The 14,200-nt window shown below is 44.6% G+C and overlaps 1 protein-coding gene across 4 annotated transcripts in view; it reads left to right on the top strand.

Moving 5' to 3' along the window:
• Window positions 1-14,200, top strand: part of PSPH (phosphoserine phosphatase) — a 186,839-nt gene that overhangs the window by 146,445 nt on the left and 26,194 nt on the right. The gene's annotated exons all lie outside the window — the stretch shown is intronic.

The raw sequence follows: 14,200 nt of genomic DNA, 5'->3' as shown, positions 1-14,200 counted from the left end.
GCTCTGCGGCAAATGGAGGGAGGCTGATGCGCGTTCATGTTTGAACACGTGGTTCACATGAACTGCAGGAAAACGCCATGAAAACGCCAGCAAAAAGCTGGTGGTTTCATGATGTTTTCGCCGCTTGAATTCTCGCTCCGCTCGATGCGCATGCGCGCATCGATAGGTCGCGAGACCTAAAAAGGTCAGCAGGGGAGAGTTTGTGCGTAGGAAGGGGATCGGGACCTATTTTATTTAAATATGTTAAGGAGCAAAAACGTTTACATTTAAACCCTTTACGACACACCCAATTGCTACGCCACCCAAGAATATGTTCTTTTTATTTTTGTTATATTGAAAGGTCACCAATTTTTGGTTAGAAAATGGCCAGTGTGTGTTCAGAGAGCTCTTCAGCACCACGAGGCAGGGGATACTTTGCTGCGGTGTAAAATAGAAGCCATTAGTGACAGTGCTGAAGATTACACCTAGACAGGTGTATGGGAGAGGAAACCCTGGCAAGAGTTTTAGGAGAGAGCCAGTGGCCTGAGGGAGGTGGAGAAATATATGATCAAGTGGAGAAAGAGAGATGACCTTAGCCAGGATGTAGAAAAAGTCCTGTGAGAGGGTGTTGGAAAGAAGGCCTTTACCAGAGTGTGAGAGAAAATAATTTTCTAGAGTATGGGAGGGAAGAATCTTGGACTAGCTGTTGACGTAAAGACCTGCTAATTCTGCGGTGAGAAGATGCTGACATTTAAGATATATAATGCCTTATGGATTAAAACGTACTTTGATCTACAGAGGCATCATCCGCCCGGTGTAGACGGGTGGTAGAATAGGAGCAGCAGGTACATGAAAGCTGACATTCTCCTGGCACAGTACCTGTTTGGTATTAATATTCTGGCAAAGAATCTGATGGGAGATGTCTCAGTGACCCAGTCTAGGACGTACAGTTGTTCTCCTGGGGCAGTATCTAGTGACATTATTTTCCTGGCAAAATAGCTGGCATTATTTTCTGTGCAGAGCATCTGATGGGCATTTTCTCATGCATCATGGCACAGAAAGCGGCAGTAATTATTCTCCTCTCCGCGTTTTGAAAGGGCCTTTTTCTACTCCACGCTGCCTGGAGAGCGCTGTTCTCTGGGCGCGTTATCGGATGCCATTATTCTGCTGATAGATAGCCTTATCTTAATAGACCATTACCAGTCGCCTTTTTTTCTCCATGCCATCTGATTAATATTAAGGGCTTTATTAAATCATCACAATATCCGAATCAGCAGTATTCACCTGACAGAAAACCTTTCTGGCATTTTCTCTTGGGTTGCCATAAAGGGCATTATTTTTCTGGCACACTGTTCGATGACCAATGTGCATGCCGGGTCATATGTTCATTAAGTAATTTATCCTACATAATATTTCTCATTGGGTCATAGTAATATTTCTGATTAACTCTGTAAGTAAAGTGATGCAAACAGGGTCAGATGCGACATTCTCCCAGTATTTTATATACTATTACCGCAGTCCCCGTCCCCTCATCTTATTTCTCATTGAAAGCATAGGTACTCTGATGCCAACAAGATCAGAGATCCCGTACGTCGTGTGACGTCATCATAAAATAATAAATTTCCCGCGCTTTGCTAGACTGCTAATACAGAGCCTCCCTCTGGAGAGGCGCGCGGTTAGACTGAGGTTGGAGAGGTCCCGGGGCCGGGACATTGCGGCATTAATAGTATTGCAGTGGCCTTTACGAGCCCTTCGCGGCACCGTCACTCCCCCGACTCACAGCGGGAGTAGGCGGCGAGACAAGAAAGCCGAAGTGAATGCGAGCCGGCCAGCCCGGCCTGACTCAGCAAGAAGTGTGGAATAAGCGCGCGATTCTCCGGCTCGCGCCGAGGCTGACTGACAGCGGGATGCTGCAGCGCTGCCATGGCAACCGAGGAGCCCTGCGGAGAGCCTTGCGTTCATGCTCCAGTTGGCGCGCGCGCGGGCGGGCCCCATGTGTGACCGGCTTCCATGTAAGTCAAGCGCATCGCCTTTTCTGCAGCCCCGTCCGACCGTATTACCGTCATTCGGATGGCGCATGAGCCGACACAAACCCGACCGGAAACGGCCATTACGAGGCAGGCCTGTGGGTATCTCAGGAAAACTCGCCGGGTTCAGGCTCCTGGCATCCGTGTGACCATCTTAGGCCTATGGTCTTTTTTCCCATTTAAATAGCGCGAAGGTATTGGAGCGCTTTACATGAGCACATACATGTCAGCATTTCAGAACTAGAAAGAGGGAGATTTTGAAAAAATTATCGGGTTAGTGTATCTTCCTCAATTGACATCTGTTGAAGCAGAGGGAATTTCAGGCTTGAGACTGCTAAAATGAAACCATTCATTGGGTTAAAAACCGGGAATCTCCCGTAAGAAACGGGCGTGTTGGCATTCACGAGGTGTCAGCATTTTCTTTTTGACAGTTATACTTAACGCAAAGAAAAACAGGTTTTTCAACTCTACTTGATGCAAATGTTTTTCTCCCAAGGCATTTGCTGCGATACAGGATTTGTCAGAGCTGAGGCCTGTGATTGGAACCTGCATTCCCATGGCGCAGCTGAGGGACCCTTTGCAAGTGTGCTGCTGTAGGGTCGGATGTCAGATCAATGGCAAAATATACTTTATTTTTACCTTACCTTACCTGGCCAGGGGCACAATGTCAGCAGCGTGGCAGTTAGAGAGGGTGACAAAGCTCAAGGCGCCTTACCTGTCACCTGGCCCCTCGCGGGCCAGGTGACAGGTACGGCCGTTGACACAACGGCCCCTCGCGGCGGGATGCCTGGCTTTCACCTTGCGGATACCCTGCCGGGGTTATCTCACAGGGGAATACCAGGACGGGTTCCCTAAGCAAGCGCTTAGAAACCGCTTGGTGATTTTGTGCTATATAAATTCCTGTACATTTACATTTACATTTACCTGCAGATCATGATTTGGGAAAAATCGGATTTCGGCATGTAGGAATCTGGAGGCAGGACAGGAGATTAGCCTTGAAATTGGCAGGGTTCCGTCTGAATAAGTAGGGTTGGCAAGTATGTGAGCACCAGTTACGTTACATAAGGACACATTCCTTATTATTATTTTGTTTTAGGCCTGGGGAGATTAAGTGATTTGCCCAGAATCACTGGATGTTGAGCCAACGCCAAGACTTGAAACTGGTTCTCCAGTTCCAAAGTCGGCAGCTCAGGCCTTTATGCCTCATTCTTTCCCCATTGTTCAGAAGACAGCAATCCAATTTCTTTATGATCGCCATTTTCTTCTTTCATTCCTGTAGATAGCACTTTATTTACTAGGGTGCTTCAGTGAAAGAAGTGATTAGTGCTTGTTGTTCCGTCATATCTCCCGGTTGCAAATCAGGGTCGGACTAGGAACCAAAAACATCATGGCAGATTTGATCATGCCACCCCCCTTCCGGATGTAGCGAGCGCAGCGGGCCTGACCCCTGAAGAGGATTTGCTTTTTTTGAGGGAGGAGGTTCTCCCCGCAATAAACGGGCCGGTGGAAAACTGTTTGAAAAACTTGCTACTATTGTGTGTTTTGCAAAACAATTGTCATTATCAAAACGTTTTGAATAATTGAATGGATGAATAGAGACTAGAGGCAAGGCTGCATGGCTCAATGAATGAGTAGTTGAATGGTAAAGACTGGATGGAGGAGTCATTTCAAGAATGGATGACAATTAATAATAATTTTAGCTATGTGGGGCAAGTGATCTGAATGCATTGACTAAGAGTGGGTGCTCTGGCATTTATTTGAAGCCTTTATCGTTGAAACATCACCCTCCGCAGCACTGCTACCACCAATCCATATGAAATATGCACAGGATGTATTTAACAAAGTGTGGTGAATTAGCGCATGAAATAATTAAACACAAACCATTACCCTTTCATGTTAAATACAAGAGTGGATGAGCCGGCTGAATTGCACAAATATCTTGTATCAATCCTGGCTTCCACTTGCCCGCATTGTGTGAGCCTTGGCAATTACTTTTTTCACAGTGCCTCCTTTTAAATAACTAGCACATAGGAGCAATTTGTAATAGATAGTTCTGGGTGAGCCCTGCACAAAAGCAAAATACTACAATGTTACTCTATCTGTAGTTACACCGTAGGCTGCGTATAGGGGGACAAAAGACCGCTTTCCTCTTGGTTCACTAATAGCGTCGTCAGAGCAGAGGTAGTGGGGCACGAATGTTTCTAAGTTCATGATTAGAATCTGTAACATCCAACAATTGTCACTCAATGCAATGGTATAATTTAATATACCATTTAACTTTGCAACTCCTGAGGGAGTACTTGTTTTTAGCCAACTTACTTGAACTTGTCTTCATTTTTTTAAATTCACTCACTCATTTTCTAAAATTGCACGTTGCTCTCAGATTACCTGATACAGACGATTAGGAGCTGATCAGGGAACGCTGGGCAACACCAGTGAATGCCGCCGATAACCGCCGCCATCTTGGAGGTAACGGAGCAGGCAGCGGGCTAGCTGTTGTGCGCACAGTGAGGGATAAAAGACGCCCTGCACTGCTTTCGCACCCAATTGCCATTTAACTGTGCAACTCCTGAGGCGGAAGCCGGGAGTCCTCGTTTTAATCCAACTTACTTGAACTTGTCTTTATTTTTTAAAATTCACTCACTTATTTTTTTTAATTGCACGTTGCTCTCAGCTTACCTGATTCAGACGACTAGGAGCTGATCAGGGGATGCTGGGCAACACCAGTGACTGCCGCCGATAACCGCCGCCATCTTGAAGGTAACGGAGCAGGCTAGCTGTTGTGCGCACAGTGAGGGATAAAAGACGCCCTGCACTGTTTACGCACCCGATTGCCATTTAACTTTGCAACTCTTGAGGCGGAAACCGAGAGTCCTCGTTTTTAGCCAACTTACTTGAACTTGTCTTTATTTTTTAAAATTCACTCACTCATTTTTTAAAATTGCACGTTGCTCTCAGCTTACCTGATTCAGACGACTAGGAGCTGATCAGGGGATGCTGGGCAACACCAGTGACTGCCGCCGATAACCGCCGCCATCTTGAAGGTAACGGAGCAGGCTAGCTGTTGTGCGCACAGTGAGGGATAAAAGACGCCCTGCACTGTTTACGCACCCGATTGCCATTTAACTTTGCAACTCTTGAGGCGGAAACCGAGAGTCCTCGTTTTTAGCCAACTTACTTGAACTTGTCTTTATTTTTTAAAATTCACTCACTCATTTTTTAAAATTGCACGTTGCTCTCAGCTTACCTGATTCAGACGACTAGGAGCTGATCAGGGGACGCTGGGCGACACCAGTGACTGCCGCCGATAACCGCCGCCATCTTGGAGGTAACGAAGCGGGCAGCGGGCTAGCTGTTGTGCGCACAGTGAGGGATAAAATGGACGCCCCAGAATGTATCAGCAGCGGATGCGCCGAAGGCAAGCCCATCCGCGCCTGGCCCGGGCCCAGGGCCGAGACCCCTGGCTCTACGACAAATAAAACAACCAATTCATCAATGAAAAAACAGACAAGTAAGACAGGGAATTACAATTATAATGCCGACTTTCTGAAGGCCTTTAATACATCTCAAACGCCCATTGCTCTATAGTTCTCGCTATCACGGATATTACAATCTGCACGCGTAATTCACCCCTAATCATGACATAAATACACCGCATGCTGGAAAGCAAATAATCCCCCAATTTAAACCATATATTATGACAAGCATAAACTGCCGCTCGTTCCCAAAACACAAAGTTAATATTTTTGACCTACTGTTTAATGATCAACCGGATGCGGTTTTCCTCACAGAAACCTGGTTCCGTGAGAGCTCAGGCCCAGACATCGTAGTAGCCTTACCCTCCAATAATTCTATAGCAAGAGTGGATCGAACAAAAGGAAAAGGAGGTGGAATTGCGGTAATATTAAAAAAAATCTTCAGCTGCAATCTGGAACACCTGCCCATTCCTGCATGTGAAGCTGCACTATTCAAACTTACTCTCTCCCCGAAATTTACTTACTCTGGAGTTCTAGTATATCGACCCCCAGAACACCTTGCTAACTGGATTCCCACTTTTATGGAAGCGCTTTCGCCTTTTGTCACTAACACAGCAAATTTCACAGTATTAGGAGACATTAATCTACATCTGGAAGACTCTACCTGCAAAAACTATGCCAGATTCATTTCTGATATGGCTTCCCTAAATCTCGAGCTACTCAATTCCGGTCCAACTCATACAGCCGGACATTTTTTAGACCCCGTTTTCTCTAATCTAAATACAATCACCTGCACCCCAGCTTTTCCAACAAGCTGGTCCGACCATTATCAGATAAATTTCACACTGACCACCCCACCTGACAAGAGTACCTCAAATAACTCAAAAGGGACGGGGGAAGCACAGAGAAACTGGAAAAAGTTAGACATTAACAAATTAAATGAATGTCTTGATGCCCATAAACCATCTTTAGAGCAAAAGGTTGGTCCCCTCGCTGCTACAGTGCAAAGCTAGCTTTCAGAAGCCATTGACACCTGCCTCCCCACTATAAAGCAAAAAAGAAACATACATCGTCCATCTGCGCCATGGTATAAGGAATCTTTAAAAATAATAAAAACTAACTGCAAGATCCCTGAAAGAAAGTGGAGGAGAGATTATGCCCAATCTTCCAAACAGGCCTATAAAATGGCTCTGAGCAAATATCACAAACAATGTAAACAAGCCCGCGCCATGTTTGTGAATTCAACCATCTCAAAGGCATCTAACTGTGCAAAAACACTGTTTAACACAGTAAAAGAACTCGCAGGCTCGGAAACTTCAGCCAAACCACCGACATTGACTCAAACCAAGTGTGAGGAATTAGCAGCTTTCTTTATAAACAAAGTTAAAGGAATATACCAAGAGATTGTCTCACAAGATAATGTACATGATATCCCAACGTGCTCTAATACACCTATGTCAATGTCGCCACTTCCCCCCACTATGCAAGCAAGCAGTCAAAATGATGTATACTGCATTCTAACTGACTGGCCCCACCTCACAACGGAAAATGTGGTTTCACTTCTGAAATCCATTAAGTCAGGATCACCGAAAGATCCGCTACCAGCTACTATTCTTAAACAACTAAATCACTCCACGCTATCAGTTATAACCCATCTTCTAAATACATCGATCGAAGAGTCAGTGATTCCCCCCACATGGAAACACGCCATGATTCACCCATTATTAAAAAAGCCTAATGCAGATCCTGCTGAAACCAAAAACTATCGTCCCATATCGTAGCCCCCGATTCTGTCAAAAAATTTAGAAAAACACATACATATACACCTGACGCAGTATGTTACAACACCCCACTTACTCCACCCTTCACAGGCAGGCTTCAGAGCTGGCTTCTCTACTGAAACCACTCTCTTAGGAGTCACAGTAGGAATTCGCCAGACTCTAGTCAGAGGAGAAACGGTGGCGCTCATTCTGTTAGATTTGAGCGCTGCATTTGACACCATATCACACACTGTGCTCATAAACACACTGAGCAAAATAGGACTAGGCGGAACAGCTCTTAATTGGATTCAGGCATTCCTTTCAGATAGAACTTTTCAAGTTTTTTCTCAGAATGCTTGCTCCAAAACATACTCCTTTGCACCTGGTGTAACGCAGGGATCCATTTTAAGCCCGCTACTGTTCAATCTCTATGTAAAACCTTTCACAGAGCTGGCTGAAAAATCTGGGTTGTCAATCTACTCCTACGCAGATGACTCACAAATCATGTTTTCACTGTCTGCGCAAAACCCCAATGCTACCTCCACACTCAAGACAGGACTAACTAATATAGCAGCCTGGATGCAATCAAACTTCCTGAAATTAAATGGAGAAAAAACAGAGGTACTGATACTGGGAAAGCAGAAAGATCTTTGGAGCTTACAACATTGGCCAGACAAAATGGGCACTCTCCCTACCCTTTCACCACAAGTACGAAATCTAGGCGTACTTCTTGATGAGACTTTGAGTATGCACGCCCAATCAGTAAAAGTCACAGCCACATGTTTTTCCATCATCAAATTGGATGCTACCAAAAACAAGAAAAACTGTAGTCCATGCTTTAATCACTTCCCGGCTTGACTATGGAAATGTCTTTTACGTGGGCTCAAACAAACATATAATCCACAGACTACAGATCGCCCAAAATGCTGCAGTTCGACTTCTATGCAAAGTCCCTAAGACAGAACCTTTCTCATCACACCGACGTAAACTACATTGGCTGAATATTGAAAACTGTGAAATTTAAAACACTCACATGCACAAAATTAAATCTGGAATGGCCCCGAACTACCTCTGTACTTTGGCCAAACCCTATACCCCGTCCAGAAATCTAAGGTCAGCCTCCCAAGGAAGTTTTGTGGTCCCTTAATTCAAACTAGCATGGATGGGAGGAAAATCCTTCACATATTTAGGGCCGTCTCATTGGAATTCCCTCCCAGTCAGGCTCAGAAATGAAACTAGCTACTCCAATTTCCGCAAGCTGCTTAAAACCTCGCTGTTCGACAGATAAGATGCCCAGGCATTGCTTGTCATGGCTTTTCTGTTTGTGCCAGGAAACCCTTTGTAGGTTACTGTTGCGCAATATAAATTCAAATAATAATAATATAATAATAATAATACTAAACTGAAATGTGATGCAAAAATCACAATAATAAGAAATACACTGTTTTGAAGAGTCTTTATCATGTATGAACTGGGCTCTCTAAGCCAAGTGTCAGCAGACCCCCTCCCTCGCCACCCCAGCCCTGATGGTGCGCACTGTTCGTGGCAACCCTGCAACAGGGTTGTATGTTTATACAACGCATTCCGTTGCAACGCATAACTTTACCACGCATGCGTTACAACTGAATGATTTTTTAACGCATAACCTTTTCCTCTAATTCTTGCGTGGTGACGTCGTACGTCGTTAAGACGAAACGGAAGTTTTTTTCCGTTTCCTCTTAAATGACGACGATTGCCTGTATAATATGACGTGATTTCAGGTGAGGTTTTTATTTGGGGGGGAGACCCCCTAAGCCCCCCTTGTTTATTTTGAACCTTTACCACATATGCCTTTACTACATACCTCGTAGTAAAGGTATGCGTGGTAAAGGCTTTCGTGTTAACCACGCATGCGTTGTAATGCATGCGTGGTTAATGTATTCGTAGAAACGGCCGCGTTGTAGTGGCCGTTTCCCCTGCAACAGTGCTTAACTTGTAAAAAAGATAAGTACATGTGCCCAAAATTCTTCTTACAAGGCCACCAATTTCCACCTCTGGCACTGCCCTGTTCTGCCAGTAACGCCAATGACCGTGTGCATCAACTCCACCCACATATAGGTGCAATACCTCACTTGATTTGTCGAGAGTGAGCTGCGCTAACAAGCCCATCCTACTTAAGGAGGGTTCCCGTGAGGTTCCCGTGAGAACATTTTGAAAAGTTAGGTCAAACTGCATTTTCCACCCGCTGCTATCTCATTTGGTGCTATATATTATTTTGAATTGTTATGTAGTTGCATTTACATATTGCTTCCATACCTTTGCGAAGGCGATGAAGTGCAGTTCTGGGCGTGTAGTACACTACATTGGTCGGATCACAGCGTACAACTGAGGATGAAAGTTGAGGCAGGTCAAATCCTGATCTGCTGAAGATCGCAATTTAAGAATACAACCAACTTTACTTGTAAGCAGCAATTTGGGAAGAAACCACTCGCAGATGCACAAACTCCTTTTTGAATACCACTTACCAAGAGCTCAAAACTCTTAGAATCTGCATTGAAGCCAAGAACTACATTTAAGCACCAGAGTGGCATTAGTAATTAACTGTTCATTTCTTTGCGAGCAGGATACTGGCAAAAGAGGGTGTCATAAAAAAGCGACACATACCTCTACAGAAGCTCATGTGTATTATCTGGGGTTATAACCCTTGATGACTTTAGTTTAGAAATGCTAACTGTTTACCATTTCCAACGAGGGTAGGTAGTTCATTACCATTGACTTAAGCAGTTTCACAGAGGTGGTTGTGAATAACTGCTCGCAGGGCAACAAACATTTTGCAGTAAACCATGAAATATTTGTATTATCCAAAACGCTGGGTTCTTACGTTACAAGTTCTTCTTCAATGAACGGGTAAAAACCTTATTAAACAGTCATGCAACTGGACCGGCGACAAAGTTTTAGAAAGGCCTAGGTACTTCATGCGGCTAGCAAATCAAATTGCAAGTCAAACTCTCATCTAATGGACAAGCAGTCCCTAAGTACTCACAGGCAGAAGGTCTGAATGCATTTGCCACAGGATGAATACAGGTGAGCATTGCAGGAATGAAAGAGGCCAGATGTGCTGTTCCTAGCTTTATCATAGAAAGAAAAAACGCCAGCCGCCTTCTGTGCAGTTTTTCCCACATCACAACAGCTGGTAGTACAGTGCAGCTGTGCGACAGAATGCACTCCTGTACTCAGTAAATAGTCAGTTCTTCTTTATGAGAAAGTACAACGGCCTCATGAACTGAGGGGTGAGTGCAGCTCTATAACAATGCAACAGACTGTACACGGTGCTTCTTTACCCCAAAATGCACAAAGCCAGGAGTCCTAGATGCTGCCTTATCATACGCTGCAAAGGGTGGTGGTAAAGAGAGACATGTATCACAGCGTACATAGTGCAGCCTTATCAGAGCAGGAGGTTGGCTTTACAGATGTAGCTTTATCACTGACCTTCAGGTGCGCCAGAAGTGCAAACCCAGGAGTCCCCTGCAGCATTATCACATTCGTAAGGCAAGTGGTTGTTTGCACCCAGCTCCCAAAAGTGTGCTTTGGCCTGAGGCCTGCTCTTGGAAGCAACTGCAGACATAGGAGCAGAAAGTAGCCGCACAGCTGCAATGAAAAGCAGCAGGATGCGCTGATGCTCGTCTATGTAATAGCACACAGTTTAAAAAGAACAGCAGTCAGACAAAGGAATTAAAGCTTGAAACGTGAAAGATAATTCTTTCTGGTAAAATCTTTCCTACATTTCTCCCTGATATAAGTTTATGGGATATATCATGCACATTTTGGTGTTTAACACATGGTACTGTACATATCATACATACTTCCCCTTTTAAATTTCGGCAGGTCAAACAGTGCATCTTAATCACGCATTCCTTTACCACGCATGCCTTTACTTCGCAATTTTGTATTGGTAAAGGGATATGTGTGGTAAAGATCACCAATACTCAGACCCCTCCTCCACACCTTAAGCCCTAAAATCCTATCCCCCTACCTTGCCCCCGTCCCTGCATATGCGTGGTTAAGGCAGTTGCATGGGTCAGGTAAGCGTTGTTACGTGTGCTGGGAAACTGTACACGTGGCTCAGCCCGCGTTGGAAAGGCTGTTTCCTGTTCAGAACCAGTCTGAGTTGGTACCTTGCTGATGGGCAAGGGTAGGTTTTCATTTTAATAGGCATGTCTTGGAAGGCCAGCTATAGGTAGGGCTAAAAGAGTACCACCCAATGGGGTCCTGCTGTGTTGAAAGACCCTCAAAATATGGTTTCTGGGATTGATTTACAATAAACCTAGACAGGGTCCTGCAAAAGAGGGATAGACCCCATGTGGAACTTTCCTTAGGTAAGTTGAGATCTTATCAACAATCACTAGCCAGCCACTACTATTAAATGACCTTCAAGAGTATTCAGAACACAACTGGTCTTGGTGAAGAACAAAACAGGAAAAGCATGTTGTATGTGTGGATGTCCCTGTGGAAGGCCGTGAATACAATGTTTGTATCCAAGTTTGGAAGCGCTTCCCAACAGTCACACCAGCTTGCCTCCTGTGGACCTTTGTATGTAGATGACACAACGTGCAGTTGACAGGAAAAACCAGACGATCAGTAGGACTTTAGCCAAGCCTTGGCTGAAGTTAGTTGTTGAGCCTGCTTCTTTCTGTCACCTGCTATCCATTGCAGGTTGGGAGAATTAGGAGTGATTGGAAGGAGGATATTCTTTAAGCTAAAAAGTTGGCACTGTACATTGGTTGGGACCTGGTTGAAGAGAGTGGTTGAGACAGTGCCCTGTTATCTGTGCTCTAATATCGCAATAGCCGTCCCTTATAGTTTGGAATGTTCAGAAGTAATCATAAGGAAGACCAAAGAAATTGTGTCTTTCTTCCTTCTGCTCGAGGGCTATAGCCCTGAATCAGGAATAGAGAAATCTGTTTCCCCTTGAATTCCATGGTTTACCGCCCAGAAAAGCTCATAGAAGTTGGGGGTGTTTGAATGTGGCAGCCTGCAAGGTACATGACCGTGTTTCTGGGCTCGCTGCCTATGTGAGGCAGCATAGTTTGCTGGGAAGTTTTTTTAATCTTTCTACATAGTGGTCTCCAGTGACTAGTGTAGACTTTTACACCCCTTCGTTGTTTCTTATGGATGTTTTTTCTCATTCTATTCACAATTCATGTATACTGATTTCCTTATCCAGTGTTTGTTGCTTTGATCATTTAACTAATTAATGTTTACAATTTTCCCAGTCAAAATCCAGGATCTCATACTCTAGAAACCAACATTATCTTTAGACCTGCAGCCTGATAATCTTAAGATCTCTTACCTTTTCGATCTGAGAGACTCGTTTGAACAAGCCGTAACCATCCAGCAGGGCTGCTTCTTTGAGTTTTTCTAATCTGGGGTGAGTGATTGGAGGCGATCTTGATGTGCATAATGGTTGCCTTGATTTGCATGGACTGTTCGATCACCTACGTTTGTTGCCACCAGTGATTATTACGCGATTATAGTTAAACAATAATGGGGCGACCCTGTGTCCCTCAGAATCTGGGTATGGATATAAGCAAAAACAATGGGTTTCTTCGAACAATAATTAATAATCCTCAAACATTCATGTCTGCATTGTTAGAACATATGGAACACATAACAAACAGTAAATAGGTATTTTATATGAGTTGGTTCATTCAGCTATACTCATACATTTGAAAACAAGGCTGTCAAGAGTAAGTGAACATTAGGGTGACGTGCGAATAAGTGACATTTGTGCCCAATGGTGACATACAGTGCGTGTTGTATACAATATGATTAAAATATGTACAGGGGAGAAAAGGGGGGGTCAAAATCTTATGTCAAACACAATAACTCTGCTGCTTATACAAATGAATTGGTTGATTGCACGCAGAGTCTTGGTCAGTCTGGACCGTATTATATCGTCGACATTTCAACCCAATCTACGCTTAATTGAGTCTTCATCAGGACAAATAAGGGGTAGTAGGAGATGACAGTCCAAGAACACCAGAGTGAATCCTGGTTAATCGGACATCTGAATGGTCCAATAGTTAGATCACGGTGGTGGTGGATCGAGGCTGAATAACTTCCAGCATGATGATTCAACCATGTGTGAGAGTAGAATTGCAAATGTACTCGATCTGTCACATTCCGCATGGGCGATCCAGTCAGATTGCGCCCGTGTGCTGGATCTAAAAAGTCGAGAAATTCTGGAGCAAAAGGGGGATACTCAATGATATCCCTCCTAAAGGCATATCGAAGCTGAAGAATTAACCTTGATTCGCCACCGCATGAATTTCTGAAGATTCTTGAGCTATCGCAGGATGAAGCTTGCAGTATGTTTTTGCATGTTGGCCTCTTGACTGTACTCTATCCATCTTGAGAATCAGTACTGTGAGGTTTGAGGTCTGGTTTAGTGTGGCCTGGGTGGTACAAAGACTGGCAAGAGCCGGGGGTCCCACACCAGGATGATGGTCTCAAATGAAGCACCTAGAATTCCAAGATTCTGAACTCCTCTATCCTGGAGGTGTGGACCCCTCTCTGCATGTCCAGTGTTTTGGCTTGATAGATTGGCTGTATTTGGTGTGCATTGTGTACAGCTCACTTGTGAGAGGTGGTGCTTGGGTGCAAGTGTAACCTGTGATGAAGGCAGTAACATTAATCACCATGACCCAGACTCTTACATTGTCACAGCTGGATGACGGCACCGTCACATCTTTGGGCTCCTCCTGTTAACACCTGTAGAGAAGGCATGTTGTGATCTGCTTGTGCAGAGGATCAGTACAGCTACAGTGGGGTGTACAATGTCTATCTAGCAAAAAAAGAAGAACTGGAAACTATTTGCGGTGTCCTTGAACTGCTAGAAGAGAATGTTTCAGAACATTCTTAGAGTCTGGGACAGTCCACCGGTAGCCGTGAGACACCCGGCTGTCTGGTGTGCAGGGCC

This window comes from Lissotriton helveticus, chromosome 3_1 (genome assembly GCF_964261635.1).
Source record: "Lissotriton helveticus chromosome 3_1, aLisHel1.1, whole genome shotgun sequence".
In the NCBI taxonomy this organism is placed as follows: Eukaryota; Metazoa; Chordata; class Amphibia; order Caudata; family Salamandridae; genus Lissotriton; species Lissotriton helveticus.
The sequence above is the reverse complement of the archived record's forward strand: the minus strand, read 5'-3'. Positions and strand labels throughout refer to the sequence as shown.